This window comes from Lathamus discolor, chromosome 9 (genome assembly GCF_037157495.1).
Source record: "Lathamus discolor isolate bLatDis1 chromosome 9, bLatDis1.hap1, whole genome shotgun sequence".
Taxonomy (NCBI): domain Eukaryota; kingdom Metazoa; phylum Chordata; class Aves; order Psittaciformes; family Psittacidae; genus Lathamus; species Lathamus discolor.
Genome location: NC_088892.1, coordinates 22954951 through 22970952, shown reverse-complemented (window position 1 = coordinate 22970952; position 16002 = coordinate 22954951). Strand labels below are relative to the sequence as shown.

The 16002-nt window shown below is 46.9% G+C and overlaps 1 protein-coding gene across 3 annotated transcripts in view; it reads left to right on the top strand.

The window, feature by feature from the left end:
* Nucleotides 1-16002, top strand: part of HTR2C (5-hydroxytryptamine receptor 2C) — a 142371-nt gene that overhangs the window by 63093 nt on the left and 63276 nt on the right. For all 3 annotated transcript variants that reach the window (XR_010614812.1, XM_065689415.1, XM_065689414.1), the window contains exons 2-3: nucleotides 9909-9976; nucleotides 10539-10906. The gene's annotated coding sequence lies outside the window, so the exon portion shown is untranslated. The remainder of the gene's footprint in view (nucleotides 1-9908; nucleotides 9977-10538; nucleotides 10907-16002) is intronic.

Genomic DNA, 16002 nt, shown 5'->3' with positions numbered 1-16002 from the left:
TGGAAGCCACATCTGCCGTATTGTTAAGAACATCTGGGGCTGTTATGGCAACCACGCTGAGGTGCTCAGGGACCCATCGCAACCAGCAGGAGAGACTGAAGAGCAGCAGAGATGAGAGAGGAGCACACGCACAGTGTCCTCTGTGCCTGCTGTCGGTGTCTGCAGACACGCAGTGCGGTCTGTAACTGTTTTCTACTTGAATCGCACAAAATCTTCCTTTGCTGTTAAACCCCTTCATCTTTGTGTGAAAAATAAATCGAGATCTGGTTGCAGCGTTCCTGGCAGTGTGAGCAGCATAAACTTGCTGCCAGTTTGGAGGCACTGCCCGTAACCTCGCTCGCAGCAGACTGCTCAAACTGGGATCTCTTTTGGGAAAGCCAAAGCAATCTCTTTTTTTCAGGGGGAAGTTTTAGGGGAAAATACTTGTGGGGTGTAGAATTTGCCATCGCTGCTGATGTGCCAGCAGTTGGCAGGGTTCTGTTTGCTTGTTTGGTCTGTTTCTTTTCCTAAGTGTTCTCCTTCACAAATGAAATGATGCGAATGAATGATGTACGTGATGTAAAATGAAGTAATTCCGTCTGGCCAATGTGCTGATTCTGCTTGATTTTAACAAGAAAAATGGTTTGCCTCTGGTTGAAGTTCAGACTCCGTGTGCACAGCCCTGCCACTGAAAGGGAAACCTTTAACTCCTAATGCAGGCTCATTCTTTAGACACGGCCTGAGTGGTCTTTGAAAGTGAGAGAGCTGCATCAAACAGTTTGGCAAGGTTCATTAAAGTCCAATTAGAAATGCATTGTAACAGCGGGCATCCTGCCCCTTTCAGCTCCCAAGCAAAACCAATGCATTTTCATCAGGCACAAGTAAATACGTATTTAAAATGTGTTAGGAAAATAAATAATCTTCATGTTTAATTCACCTCCTTGTATAATAATTGACGCGCATTAGGGCTTCTGACCGTGTATTAGGTAGGACCAGCTTCACCATAACACAGTGCAGCAAGGGATGTGTGATTGTCCATTGTCCATGTTGGCAATTTCATCAAGTGAATTGAAATAACATTATTTTCAGAAGAGTTATGAAAGGTCTTTTTAAGGAGTTCATCTGTTGGGTGAGTAACGCAGCCTTGGCACGCGCTCCAAACCCCATGACTCAGCACTTCCACACTGAGGGATGTTTAATGGGTCTTTTCACTACTGTAAATTTGATTCATTTTCAGGTCATGTTATTTGCAGTTGTTGGTTGTTGGCCATGGGGCATAACCTCCACCGTGCTCCCAGGTTTATGACAATTGAAACAGCCACTTGGTTGGTTGATGTGCCCAGGCTGGACAGGGCTTGGAGCAAGCTGCTCTAGTGGAAGGTGTCCCTGCCTGTGGCAGGTGGTTGGAACTGGAGGAGCTTTGAAGGTCCCTTCAAACCAAACCACTCTATGATTCCATGATTTACAGCAAAGGAAAATACAGATGCAGATTTCAGCTGTGAGGTCCTATGGCTCATTACACTGCTTTTAGTTCCTTTTTTGCACCAGTGAATCTTCATGCAGCATTAGTTATGCCCTGGTAGGCATCTTGTGGAGCACATCCTTTTCCCCAGTGCCTGCCCTTTCCCTGGTTCTGTTTCCTCTGCAGTGTGGTTTATCTGGATGATGTTGTGCAGCCTTCTGAAACGCTGCAGAACCTTTAAATAAACGTTGTGGTTTGGACTGAGGCAGACAGAGGGACTGGGATGATGGCTTTCCAAAGGGCTGGCTGGTGCCTGTTCAAACACGACGTTTGAGTAGCCCGTGGTGTGGAGCTGATACTATGTGCCTGCAAAGTTATTCCTCAGAAACTGATTGGGAAAGGTGAATGAGTTCTCTGATGCTGCTTTGTTATTGCATTTGTCAGGATTATGTGCAATTCAGTTTTCATTTTTAAGATTTGAGGAATCTTAAAACATGGAGAGCAGAGTTTTATAACGATGCCAGAGAGGGACTTTTCATCAGGGACTGCAGTGATAGGACAAGTGTTAATGGGTTCAAACTTAAACCAAGGAGGTTGAGATGAGCTCTCGGGCAGAAGCTCTTCCCTGTGAGGGTGCTGAGGCGCTGGCACAGGGTGCCCAGAGAAGCTGTGGCTGCCCCATCCCTGGCAGTGCTCAAGGCCAGGTTGGACACAGGGGCTTGGAGCAAGCTGCTCCAGTGGAAGGGGTCCCTGCCCGGGGCAGGGGTTGGAAGGGATGAGCTTTATGGTCCCTTCCAACCCAAACCACTCTGGGATTCTATGGTTCTGTATGAGCAAATCATACGGAAGGTAACGGCTCGCTTCAGGGAAGGAGATGCCCGTTGTGGTCTCACTCTAAGTCCTGGCCATACTGTGTCTAGGAGAGGTTTTAATTCCCAAACTGGTGATGTTTAAAAATCAGCTGGAAGTGGCAGCTGCTCAGCTCCTGGCACCGGTCAGGTCATGAGGTGTTTCGGCTGCCTCACAAGAAATGCATTTCCATGAGTTTGAACTATTATTCATTGGTACTGACCTTGCAGTGACAGTGTTTCCCACAGGAAACTCAAGTTTTAAGGCTCTATAATTTTCCATTAAAACCAAGTTGGAATCCTGTGCTTAAAGGGGAAAACCCTCAGAAGAGATTTCACAACTGTGATTATAAAAATAATGTTCTAATCTGAAAAAAAAACCCAAATCAACTGGTAAATGGGAAAATCCACAGAAAGCACCTTAACATCTAAAACCAGGTGGCTCAGACATTGTCAGTTGTTATGGCTTAGTGTGCTTAAAGAACTCTCTTGAGACTACCTTGAAAGACTACAGATGAAATGAAATAAGCTGCCCTTCTCCTGTCTTAGGTAGACCAGGTCGTAAAGCTGCCAGTGCAGAACATAGCCTCATGGTCTGCTGACGGTGAATAAGCGTTTTGTGAAGGCAGTGCCTCTGCAGGAGCCCTGGTGTGTGTTTCTTCTCCCCTCCGTGGGCACTTGGCCGATCATTTTGGCAAGTCCCACCTGAGGGGACAGAAATAAGCACGTCCGTGTTAATAGGAATGGCTCAGTAGCTTTTAGATGGTGACAGAATTAGACTTGTGGCTCTGAGCTGCTGGGGTAAGAGCACTTGAGCATTCCTGAGCACTTATCTTAGATTCCACCCAACTGTTTCCTGCTGATAAAATGCCACTTCCTTCATTTTGCTTGCGTTATGAATCGGTACCTTATATGATGTCTGCAGCATGGACAGTGCGTGGCATTCTGTGAAGAAAAGACAAGCTAACACAGAATTCGTTCTTGCCAGTCATACTGTTCGGAGGTTCAGCTCTCTGTTTGCTGCCTGTTACTGCTGTCACCCAGGATTAAAAGCTGTAGATATCCCAGGGCTGCAGCAAGGGCTTTCAAAGACTTGGATGAGGATTGCAGAGATGCATCAGAACAGTGTGGGCAATGACTTCTGGGAAGATCATGAAAAATAAAGGATGGCTAATGGACCCGAGTTTCTCTCTCTTCCCTGTTGGCAGACATTCATGGTAACACAAAGTAAGTATAAAGCCTGGTGCCAGGACAAAACACTAACGATTTATGCTTGCTTTAAGAGAGCCTAAAGCCAAAAGGGATCTTTACGGGCTTCAAACAGGGTAATTCCTGTTTGAACTAAAGCTCAGAACTTAAGCCAGACCTTGCAGCTCTGCAGCTGCCTGCACCATGGCCATGGCAGCCCGGAGCTGAGCTCACAGCCCAGCTTTGTCACAGGGCTTGGGTTTAGCTGGCATTTGGGTTTGCTCCGGGCAGGTTTGAGAGCAGGGCGATGCTCTGCTGCATGGGGATCAAGGAGCTCTCTCCTGGGCCTCCCTATATGTGCTGGCCTATGGCCTTCGCTGCCAGCTGGAGGGATGGCATCGCTGGGGAGGGGGATAAGACTTCTGAGCATCAGGGGCCCTCCTGAGACCAGCGTGGGTCACACTGGTGATGCTGAGCAGTGCTGATGTGGCAAAACGGCCAGGGCAAGTGGCATGCAGAGAGTTTTCCCACTTCGGCAAGCCGGTCAACGGGATCCAGGGAGAAACAGGGACTGAAGGAGTGGGTTTGAGTCTAGTGAGGATCCGAGAAGTGCCCAACTTCCTGCTCAGCCCAGGTGATGTCCCCTATTTGCTTCTGTGAATTGATTGTGTGGGGGTGCTGGACTAGGTTTCCTGCCCCATCTGCTACTGAGCCATTGGGAATTAAGTGTGCTTGTTCTTGTTGATATCATCCTTCAGATTGGTTCCATCTCCAGGGCCCTGAAGTGGTGTGGTTTCTGTGTCTTTTTAACTTAAACTTGGTTTGTCTGTTTGAAATCAAAACGTGAAATAATTCGCCTCAGAATTAAAATTGCATCTCATTGTTTAATATTAGGATTTAAACCCATCATAATATCTTAGATTTGCATAAACCCAATATTTAAACATAAAACATTTCCTATTAACATGTAAAGAAAGCTGCAACCCAGGGAATTCTCTAGCTAAACACATGAAATTATACTTAATTGCGAACTTTTAATTCAAAAGAGCATCTATCATCAATCCTTTCTTAGGCAGAGGTATGGGTGAGGTAAGGTCTTTTGTAGCCCTTTGATCTTATTGTGATCAGCAACAATTGGCTCAAGTCGCTAATTATGGAGATAATTTTCTTCATATGATGACTCCCATTTAAATGCAAATCATGTTTGATGGTTTTGTAGCCAGTGCACCTATTAAAATAATTTGTTTCTGTATTGTTAATGGAATTCCAGCTTTCATCCAGAAGGAGATTGACACAAATTGCAGTTAAAATGAGCCATCTAATAAATAAGAAATGTGAAAGTTAGGAAAAAGTTGAGTTGCTAATGAGGGTTTGCTATTAACATAGCAACATCGGAAGTTCCTGTGATGACACAGCCAGTGGTAGCTGTTACTGGGGGTGTTCAAGGCCAGGTTGGACACAGGGGCTTGGAGCAAGCTGCTCCAGTGGAAGGGGTCCCTGCCCATGACAGGGGTTGGAGCTGGAGGAGCTTTAAGGTCCCTTCCAACTGTGGCCGTTCTATGATTCCATGCAATAGGGTTAACATCAGTTACTCACATGGGAATACTTTGGCTGCAGTCAGCGGCTCCTAGGTCAAACTTCTCTTTAGATACTTCTGGTCTGCATAGTGTTCCCTGTGATGCTTTCTGCGCTTTAGGTGCCCATGTTGGGTTCAGCTTGCAGTGCTTTGGAGGTGCAGCACGGAGCTGATGCTGCTCGCACCTTTCCGTACTCCAGAGCAGCAGCTCCCCTTCCTTCCACCTGTGCTGATCCCGGGGCTGGTGTGGTGGCTCGTGGGCTGAGTCCCTGCTCTAGGGGAAGGGAGAAACAACCCCAACATGCACCAAAGCAAATCGATGTCTCACATGTGGAGTTGGTTCCATGTTTTCAAGGGATGATTTTTAGCTCTGTTACAGAAGAGGATAGAGGTAAGGGCACTTGGGCCACTTCTCTGTTGGCCATAAGGTAAATACACGTCAGGGAGAGGAGGCATCTCCTGACCTGGCAGTCCAGCTGAACCTCACTGGTGAAGAAGGGAAGTCTTCTCTCCAAGATGTTTCAGGAAGGGAATGTTGTTTCCTAATATTCAAGAAATCCACCCCCTTTCTTATGCAAAGCTGATAGTAACAGAAAGCATCATTAACATTCCTCTAATCTGGGGAGGAACTGGGTGGCTGCACTAGAATTAGGATGAGTGATATACTGGATAATGAACAGGAATGCTAATTGGAGTCTTTGTCAGAGGAGAAGTGTCTGAGGGACAGAACGAAAGGTGATGCTTGCATCTGTCTTGTTCTCTGTGCCAAGGACTGCAGTGCAAAGGGAAATGACAGGGCAAAGCTGAGCCTGTTTAGAATCGCTGTGGGTTTAATGTGTTTGCTGTACCCTACCTCGGTGGCACAGGATCTGCCGCTTTGCACCCAGCGTGATCTCAGCCTGGGGCCAACTTCCACTGGATGAGAAACTTGAGTAGGGTGGAGAATGTTACTGTCTGCTCTTTCTGGCTGTGGAAAAGCTTCATCCGTCACTCTTAGCTCTGCTGTGCTTTATTCTCTTTCCTAAGAGTGTTCCAGGAAACGTGCAGATCTGAAACTGCCCACACGGACTTTTTAATGGGGCTCGGGATGTCACCTGTTGACCTGGTGAAACAGGTTGGAGTTAGGTGGATGGCAGGTTGGAAATGCTCTCTTGTCTGTGCTGCTCTGAGTTGCTCAGTGTCCACTGGAGAGCAGGCAGCTCGGTGTCAAAATTGTGCCCTTTCTCATCAAAATGAGGGTGAATCTGCCCTCTTCTCGGTGTGTGTGGGAATTGCTGTTGTGGGGTGTTGAGCTGGGGTTTTGTGCTGGGTCGTTTTTAGCCTAGATCAGCAAGTGTCCGGTTGGGTACGAGTTCGAGGTTTTGAATCAGGTCCCTGGAGATACGCAGCTCTCTTTTTACAGTCTTCTTATGGGCCGCGAAGCCATTCAAAGGAAAATTGAAAGCCATTTTCTGTACAATAATTATTTTCCTGTGCTTTAGTTAGTAAAATCCACCTGAGAGGAGGATGGAGCCAGGAGGGGCTGGGCTCTGCTCCCAAGAAACAAGGGATGGGATAAGAGGAACCGGCCTCAAGCTGCACCAAGGCAGGTTTAGATGGAGCCGAGGAGCAATTCCTTCCCCAAAGGATGCTCAGGCATCAGAACAGGCTGCCCAGGGCAGTGCGGCAGTCACCATATTTCATACTTTCAGTGACTAGAACAAATAGAAGAGCATTTTAAATGGTTTGTGGGCTAAAAGAGAACAAGACTTGCAATTGAGTCTGTGATTTATAACTTTTGCAGTTCATTTTTCTCTGGTTACTTTTTCTGTCACCACAGCATTGCCCTTGTTTCTGTCCAACAGTTAATGACATTAGTTCACTGACAAACTACTATTAAACAACTGCAGTCTACTTTAATAGCTAGTTTTCTAATTAAATCTCTGTAATGGTTTTGTTCTCAGTCCTGGGCTACAGACCGCTCATTTGTTGCTATCCAGTGTCTTGCATGTACTTTTTTCCTTCTCAGACGTGTTTGTGATGGGATGCCTTTTCTCTGGCTGTGCTATGGTGGGGTTGGAAATGCGCAGGTTGCCCAGAGAGGTGGTGGGTGTTCCATCCCTGGAGACATAGCAGGCCAGGCTGGATGTGATTCTGAGCAAACTGGTCCAGTTGGAGATGTCCCTGCTCATTGCAGCGGGTTGGAACTGGGTGAGCTTTGAAGGTCCCTTCCCACCCAAACCATTCTGTGATTCCTCCCTCCTTCATTCACACAGAGCTTGAGGAGGATGCTCTGCAATGGGCATCCTCAGAGCCGGTTTGGTGTGCGGGGGACATGCTCTCAGGTCTCCTGGCTACTCCTTCGGTCTCCCTGGGGAGTCCCTGGGTAGGATTCAGATATTGGACCCTCGTGCAAAGGATCAGTATTTGCCTGAAGCAGAATTGTAACTTACTTGTTTTGGAAGAAGGTGTGAAGCCAACATAGGGGGTTTTCTTCCCACAGCCATAGGCACCTGTGTGAGGCTTCTTCATCAGACCCAGAAGAAATCAGCGGACTCAGAGTCATAGGCTCAGGGTTTTGACTGTGGAAGGAAGGTTTAGAGAAACCAGGCTTGAAATAGAAATAGATGTGGAGAAACCCCTGCGTGAAGCCCTGTGTCTGTCTCAGCCTCAGCAGTTTGAAATGAAGTTTTTAAACCGTTCGGTAGTTTCTGGGGGGTTTTGTAGAGCTGATTCTGAGTTCTCGTGCCCCAGCCCAACTCCAGCACCAAGCTGGGCCTGCAGTACACTGAGAAGTGTGTTCATAAAGGTACAGAATCTGAAATGCCCTGGCTTCATCCTGCTACTGCTCTGGCTTTAAAGATTTACACATTTCAGGGGAATGGCAACTTAATTCTTACTGAAAATCCCTAAGCAAATGCAGATTATATTTAATTTAAATATTTATGGAATTTGTTTCAGCTTTCAAAATAGATGAGAGGTTGAGCAGCAGAACTGCTCACATCTGAATGATGATTTTACTGCTGAGCCCAATTAAGAAACTAGTCAGGAGCACAGCTAATGAGTTGCTGGGTTTGAGGAGATCCGTTGTGATGCTGTATGTACAGCGGGCCTTTACAGCGTAAGGATGTTCCTGTCTGTAAAGGAATTCTCTGCATTAAAATCTATTGCAATGTTGTTTTGGTTGAACCGGTGTACCCTTTGACACCGCATTGTCTTCAGCCCAGTTCAGCCGTGACTCCCAGACTGCAAGGCTCTTCCAGGGACAAGTTCAAACTCTTGGCTCCTCTCTCCTGTTCTCCTCAAAGCCAGTTTCATTCCCTGCTTCACCTTTTCATTGTGGGAGAACCCCTCGCTATTGTGTCTCTGTCACATCCCCGAAGGTGATTGGATCCTGCAGGCTTTAGGAGGATTGAACGTGACTGTTAAAGTTGCCCAAATATAACTTGATACCCGTGAAATCTCTCAGGGTTGGGTTCGAACCTTTCATACAAGTATTTCAACAGCCCCTCTTAACCTGCCTTATGGACTCCCATTGGTTTTTACTCTGTTACGAAGTCTGTCAGAGTTGCAAGATCTTTTCTGGTTTTCCCTTATAATGCTGCTAATGTTATGTGAATTGTTTTAGATTCTATTTCCTGTCTGTTTTTAGACTGCTGTTTAGGCTGGAATATGGCTTGTGTTTAAGTTTTCCTTGGCCTCATTACATTTCATTCCTTGCTTCACTGCATCATCTGTCTTGTTTAGTCCATAAATCCGATCTGCTCTAATCGCTGTAAATTCTGTTTCCCCTAGCTGTGTGTCACCAACAAGGCTTTGGAAACTGCATCCCTGGAAGGCCATTTTGTAAAAGATACAAGAGGAGGAACGGTGCAGTGCTGATGCTGAGGGCTGGGGGTTCCACTTGTCTTAGCCTCAGAGCAGCTGCGGCACTCTGTTTTCACGGGCTAATCTGGGTCTCTGTCGCATGCCGAGATGGCCTTGAAAGTGAGTGCGTTTGGCCTCAACATGGTAGCAGGGAGAAGTCTTCACTGGGATTTGTGATCTGTTTGCAATGTAAATTACATCAGAGAGTCACAGAATCCCAGCCTGGTCTGGGTTGGAAGGGACCTTGAAGCTCATCCAGTTCCAACCCCAGCCACGACCTGCTGCTCGCGCTCTGGGGGTGCGCCCCAGCGCACAGGGCATCTGGGCTGTGGGCACACGCTGCCGGGGCGCGTTCGGTTTCTCATCAGCCGGCATTGTCGTACCTGTAGGCGGCTGGTGAAGGAGTTGCCAGTTCAGAGGCACTTTGTTGGAAAAAGGCCATTTTAAAGACAGAGGTTTTGTGGTCCTTAGAAACAGGCAATGATGCAGAGCCAAGAACACGCAATGGCTGTTCCACCACAGCATCCTCTTCTACAAGAACGCACTGTGCAAGTTTCTTGTGCCTGACACTTGTCTTTCTCCCCTCTTCCAAGGGCCCTGATAGGTTGGTACTTGGTATATTGGTAGGACAGTAGGTCTGTGGTTTAGCTGAGATCAGTACATTCAGCAACTCTCCCCTTTTTTCCATGCTGATAGATGTCAGTGCCTCCACGATGCTCTTGTTTCTGTGCTGCTCCTGCTTTGGGCTGGTTTTTCATTTCTTTCTGAGGTTTCAGATGGGTGTCTGATGATGCTGCAAACATAACCAGGGAACATAAGCAGGGGTGGAAGCCTGCCAAGTTTTGGTTTGATTACTGAAGCCATATCATAACTACTACAGTAAAACTCAACTCTGCTCTTTCATAGAGGTTTTAAGCAATTAATGTATTTGTTTAATTTTTTGAGGCTTTTTAATGACCTTTTGAATTTGTTTTCCTTTGTGGTTGACTCATATTACTTACTTTTCTAGCCTGGGGATGCTGCAACGTCATGCAACACGCTATACTGGCTTTGATAGTCCACCAGGGCCTGCAGAAGGTAAAGTTCTCCCTGCTGCACAGAAATATGCTGTTGTGTTCCCTTCTGCTGGTACATCGGGTACTTCAGTTACCAAAGTTAATGCTTAGGGGTCTGACTGCTGGAAAACTTTGGTGACAGATTAGAACTTCCTGGCTGGAGCTGGTTTGTTGTGTGTCAGGGGAGCAATTCAAACCAGGGAGAGCTTGCATTGATTGAGCCCGGAGAAGAAATTCAGATGTAAACCAGGCTAAATGACCATGTAAAGGGGAGTGCAGAGTGGTGCGAGCCCTTGCTGGTGTTGTACGATGAAAGCTGCTTGAACTTGAAGCTGTTAATTATGGGCAGGTTTTGCTTGGTGTTGTGAGGTTTGAATTACCCAGAACTATGGTGACAGATACTAACACCAGCACAAATTCTGAGTAAGCCTCAGCTGATCAAGGCATCCGATTAATAGGATTTTATCTAATGGACTCATTTACTGGGGCTGTTGGAAATGTGCTGTGTAGAAGCTACAGATCGATTTCAGTTTCAAGGGTGAGCATGGTTCTTCATTCCTCCCTTTCTCTCTCTTCCCCCAAAGGTCTCCCTGGCATATTCGAGCCTCCTCCCTGGTGAGCAGTTCAGCCTGGTGCCATCCACAAGAGCAGAGTGCTTTGGAAGGAGCCCACTGGAGGCATGCTAGCAAGACCCTGAATCACAGCAGAGCAAACTGTCCTAGCTCATCACCATATCCGGGCCTCAAATGCTCTGTGGAGCAGCTTCCAGAGGGGCTGAACTTTGCTATTTCCTGCCATGCTGCCCGGTCTAGCTGGTACTGCGTGAGCGTGGGGTACTTGCCCTGGTCCCTGGAGGGCTCTTCCTTCTCAGCTGCATCACCACGCACCAGATGTGCAGGAGGCTGCGAAGAGCTGCCCTTGCTGAGCAAAGGTGCCCTCTTCCAAGAAAAAAGTAAGTGTTGATGAATAAATGATGGGCAAGTCATAGAACCACAGAATCATGGAATGGTTTGTGTTGAAGGGACCTTAAAGCTCCTCCAGCTCCAACCCCTGCCACGGGCAGGGACCCCTTCCACTGGAGCAGCTTGCTCCAAGCCCCTGTGTCCAACCTGGCCTTGAGCACTGCCAGGGATGGGGCAGCCACAGCTCCTCTGGGCACCCTGTGCCAGCGCCTCAGCACCCTCACAGGGAAGAGCTTCTGCCTAAGAGCTCAGCTCAGTCTCCCCTCGGGCAGGTTCAAGCCATTCCCCTTGGCCTGTCCCTACAGGCCCTTGTCCCAAGCCCCTCTCCAGGTTCCCTGCAGCCCCTTTAGGCACTGGAGCTGCTCTCAGGTCTCCCCTTCAGGAGCCTTCTCTTGTCCAGGCTGCCCCAGCCCAGCTCTCTCAGCCTACCAGTAACTGCATTACTGTCTGTCTGGATAAGAAGGATGCTGCTCTCTGGGGGCAGGCAGTGGGGATAGGACAGCCCAGGAGTCTGGTTGTAGCTGGGCTGACTGGATTGGGGAAGTGGCAATGCCAGCCCACTGCCCTGAATTTGCCTGGCAAGGCAGCTCTCCCAGAGGAGACGAGGTGAGATATGGTGAAGCCAAGGTCTTTTTTAGGAGGGTTTACTTGGTGTAAAATGCTTTGTTAGCAAACGCTGCTTCTGACTTCTTGTGTCTTTTACCTTGCTGCAGTTCATCTCTGTCTTTATTTTAAATTGAAAGGTACTTTACCTAAAGTGTTCTCATCAGCCAAGCCACTGCTGGTTCACACAGAGAGCGTTTCAGTGTTTGTCTGTCTCATTTCTTTACTGCCCAAGGTGAATCTCGGGGGATTGAAACTCTGAAACAAGTGGCTTCAGGCCATTCATCTGGAAAACAGAGCCTGTTAGACCTTTGTAAAGAAAATAATTTAGTAATCAGTGCAAGAGATTTGTCTCTAAGCCAACCCATTTGGAAAAATTGCCAGTGCAGTAAGTACAAACATTTCATCACGGTAATACTGATGATGCCTTTCCATTATTGCCAACATTTCTTCTTCCCTGCAACTGCAGGACTGAGCTGGGTTTGCATCCTCTTCTGTGACCCTGCATTAGAAATGCTGTGATTTGAGACTGACACTGCAGAGCTGGACATTGAGCACAGACAATTTTACAAGCATTTCCCTGTAGACTGATGCAGCTAAAACCATTGCAAAGTGAGGAAGACACCGCTGCCCATGGGGCTGGCAGGGCAGCAGACGTTGCCTTCCCATCTCTGTGTGTGAAGCTGCAGGCTGCTGCAGCACCTCCTCTGATGCACGTAGAGCAGGGATGGTTTTTGCTCTGCGTGGGTGCCAGTTTTGTCAACAAATCCTTGATTCCGTAGAGGTTTCGGCAGCAGCAGATCCAAGTGGCCAGAGTTTACTTTGAGAGAGACTCCTCAAGAAAAGGTAGAACAAGAACCAGTGGTGGGTGCTGGCGCTGGCAGCAGAGGTAACCAGTGAGTGTTTCAAAGGGCAGACTCTTACCTCGGTGTTTGAGGAATTCCCAGTACTTGGGCAAGTCCATAAAAGAACAAACTTCAAAAAGACGTTTATTCCAGGAATGGCATTAAAGAGGATGCAGAGGCTTCTGTGCAGGTTCTGCTCGAGGAAGACATTTGGTTTTCCTTTCCTGGCAGGGGTGGGAATGATTTGTTAGAATTTGCCTAGAAATTTGTGAGACAATAACTTCCTGGTGGAGAACCAAACCCGAAAAGCCTTGACAGCACGTTATTGCTGTAGATTTTGCGGTGAAGCTTCTTCATTTCAGAGAGAGTAACTATTGCCATGAAAATCCATGGTTACTGTCTAGCAATAAAAACACTGTAAAGAGACACATGCGCTGTCTCTGGGGGAGCATTTCTGCCTGTGATGGTTGCTCTAGAATTGCTTCGTACTTCTTTCAGGAGAGAAAAGGCCCCCATTCCTACCAGTGTGCTCCATGTGATCATCTATGGTAGTTACCCACTGCCATCACCCAGTGAGTGTAGGGTAGGATGTCCCAGTGTCAGTGTTCAGGGACCAGGAGGAGGGGAAGCCTCCTCTAGCTGGGTTTTATACAGAGCTATTTGTCTCTGAAAGTGCTAGCAGATTGAAATTACTGCTGCTGTTGTCAACAAGTTCCTCCTGCATGTTCTGTAGCGATTAAGGTCCTTGGAGGTTTTGGATCACTTATGTTTCTCAGTGTAGCTGCAGACTGTGAACATAAGGGTTGCATCAAGTGTATTAAATAATGAATGGAAAGCAGAGGTTCCTTTCCTTCTGGCTACTTTGGGTAGAAAAAATCCTGCTGACTCCACATTTCTTGCTGCTGAAAACGATCACCTGGTCAGGTAACTAAATGTTAACTGGGAGCTTGCCAGCTTTTGCACTTGATGTACAATTGCTCTTAGAAACAGCTGCTGCCTCGCTGCTACCGGTGCCAGGGAGCGCTTTGTTTGATGACTTAATCAACATGTTATTTCTATCAGGAACCATTTGTGAATTCAAATACAGATGTAGGATGAGAATTTTTTGGGGGGAAACATTAATTTCCTTGAATTCGAAACATAGCCGTGATGAACCAGCCCATGTCCTACTCCTGGTTTGCTCTGAGGCCAAGGCTAAGCAGGTTGTGCACCTAGGCTGATCTGTGCAGGGCAGTGGCTTTCTTAGAACGTGATAGCTAGAAAGAATGAGGCCCCTGGCCATGAGTCCAGTCCTTGCTCTTCAGTGAAGTGCTTCTGAAAGCTTCTAGCTGGTATGTGAGTCATTTATTAAACCCGAGGGAAAACAGTGGGAGTTTTCCAGGCAACAGTATGGAATAGTGCAAGGGAAAACCCATTAAAACATGGTATCTATCGCTTCTTTGCCTACAGAACCCATTTCTGATGCTTGTAAGATTGATCTGAGGTTCCTTATCTGTTCCTATCTTATTCTCAGGCTCCCGTGTATCGTTGAGCCATCATTAGTTGCTTCAGTATATGAAGGTTCCTGTGTTCTGCCAAGCAATGGTGGTAGGAAACTGATGTTTCTAGGGAAAAGAAGCAATCTGGAAATGCTAATCCCCTTTTCTCTGTGTAACACTCGCAGGTTTGCCAGTTTCTTTTTTGTCACCGGTTACATAGAACCAGCTGCATTATTAGGGTAGAGCGGAACAAGGAAAGTACAGTCTTCAAATCATGAAATGTCTGGGTTTACGTCTTCAGGGAATCTTTGCAGTGCTCTTCTTTGCCAAAAGCAGATCCTCAGTGTGATAAGCACATTACTAGAGAAATCGCGTCCCTCTGACTTGTACCCGGCTCAGTAAATGCCTCCTGAAACATGCAGCAGGACCCCGTTGTTCTCCCTTGTCATGGAACGGTTTGTATTGGAAGGGACCTTAAAGCTCATCCAGTTCCAAGCCCCTCTCTCGTGTTTTGAAGAGCGTGCGAGCTGCAGAATAGCTGTTGCTTGTCCACTGTGAAAGCCATGAGCTAAATATTTAGCAGTGGTTATTCTTGGTCCCAGCAGTAGCGCCTGGAAATGGGCTGCTCAGTTTCAGCTTGGTTTTGCACCCTTCCTTTGTTCCAGCTCCCTACTGACAGCGAGGCCAAGTCAATCAGAGCACCAGGAGGGTGCAGACTATCAATGTGCTCAGCGTCTACAGAGCTTTATTTCTTTGGGGAGAGGGAACATGAGGAGTCTTTCTGCTCCGTAACAAGACCGTTACTTCTTATGCTGAGCAGCCCTTTGCTTGTTTGGGGGTTTTTTAACCCTGGAAATAAATTTCACTGAAACTCTTTCCTGCTGCATTTAATTAAAAGCTTCTTCTACCTACGGGTGCTTTGCTAATAGTGCAAGAAGTCAGCATCAGTGACTTCTGGAAGAGAGATTTCCATCCAAGCTTGGCTTCTGCTGCTCTTGATTCTCGCTGGTATTAGACACTTCAATAGACAGGTATATTCAGGGTTTGGTGCAGCGTAAGTTGGATCACACGTTGCATTGTCCTTTGAAAGGCATTGAGATTTTTTCCTCTTGCAAAAATTCAGATGCAACAAAGTGAAGGTCAGCTTTTCATTGGATTTCATTCGACCCTTTATTACCTGGGCTTGCTTCCAATCTTGTTCTATCAGGTTTTGGACTGGTATAATTCCATTGTGCTTAGAGGAAGTGGGACCAAGCACAGGACTCCTCAGTTTATCCTGAAGCAGATATTGTGTGTCTCAGAAGAATGAAGAGTTCTTTGTGAGTCCTGACCTGTGTGTGTACAGTTTAAGTGCTAATTTCCCTGCTGCACTACCCCAAAGCTTCCCCATTAATTCAGGAGATCATCAGAAATCCCGGCTTTCAGCAGCTTCCAGGAGTTTACAGAATTGCAGAGGTTTTCTGAGCAAGGAAATTTCTTGCTCTGATTAACAAGGAAAACAAGAGGCTTGAAGCTGGCACAAACCCAGGTTTACTTTTTTAATTGCCAGGGTCTGATTATTACTTCCTCAGCTTGCAGGCAAGGACCTGAAGAGCATCTCATTCACAACAGCGGATTTGCCCCAGCCTGTGCTGGCAAGACTGGTCATACTTGGACAGTCATGTTCTCCTCTCCTTTCTCTGCTGCCTGGTAGCTTCTTAACTAGGAATGCACAATTATGTCCTAATTGGCTTCTGTTTATTGACCAGCTCTCCTTCTGCGCAGAGGTCAGTGCTGGCCTGCTTTCTCTGCTGAATATGCTTGCATGTTCTTTTGAGGCTAGCAATAAAAAGAAGAAAGAAATCTCAATTTATCCAGCTTGTGGATAAGCAGGATTTAAAGTGCTGCAGTTTGCTTCACAACTCCCTGTAATGAGCAGGAGGGGGCACCTACCTATTTTCTTAAGCTTGGCAACCCTAGTGTATCCTGTATGTACAGGGATGTAACTATTGTTCCTAACATCTACTTTCCTCTGCTTGTTTTAGCTCTTCCTGGATAGGTTAATCAGTAATTGTAGCTGCAATATGTGATTATCATCTGCAGTCATCTAGTAGAGGCTGGGTAAGTGTGTGTTTTAAGCGAAAGTGAGGGTCTGCTTGCTGTACCTTGAGAGATCTTCCT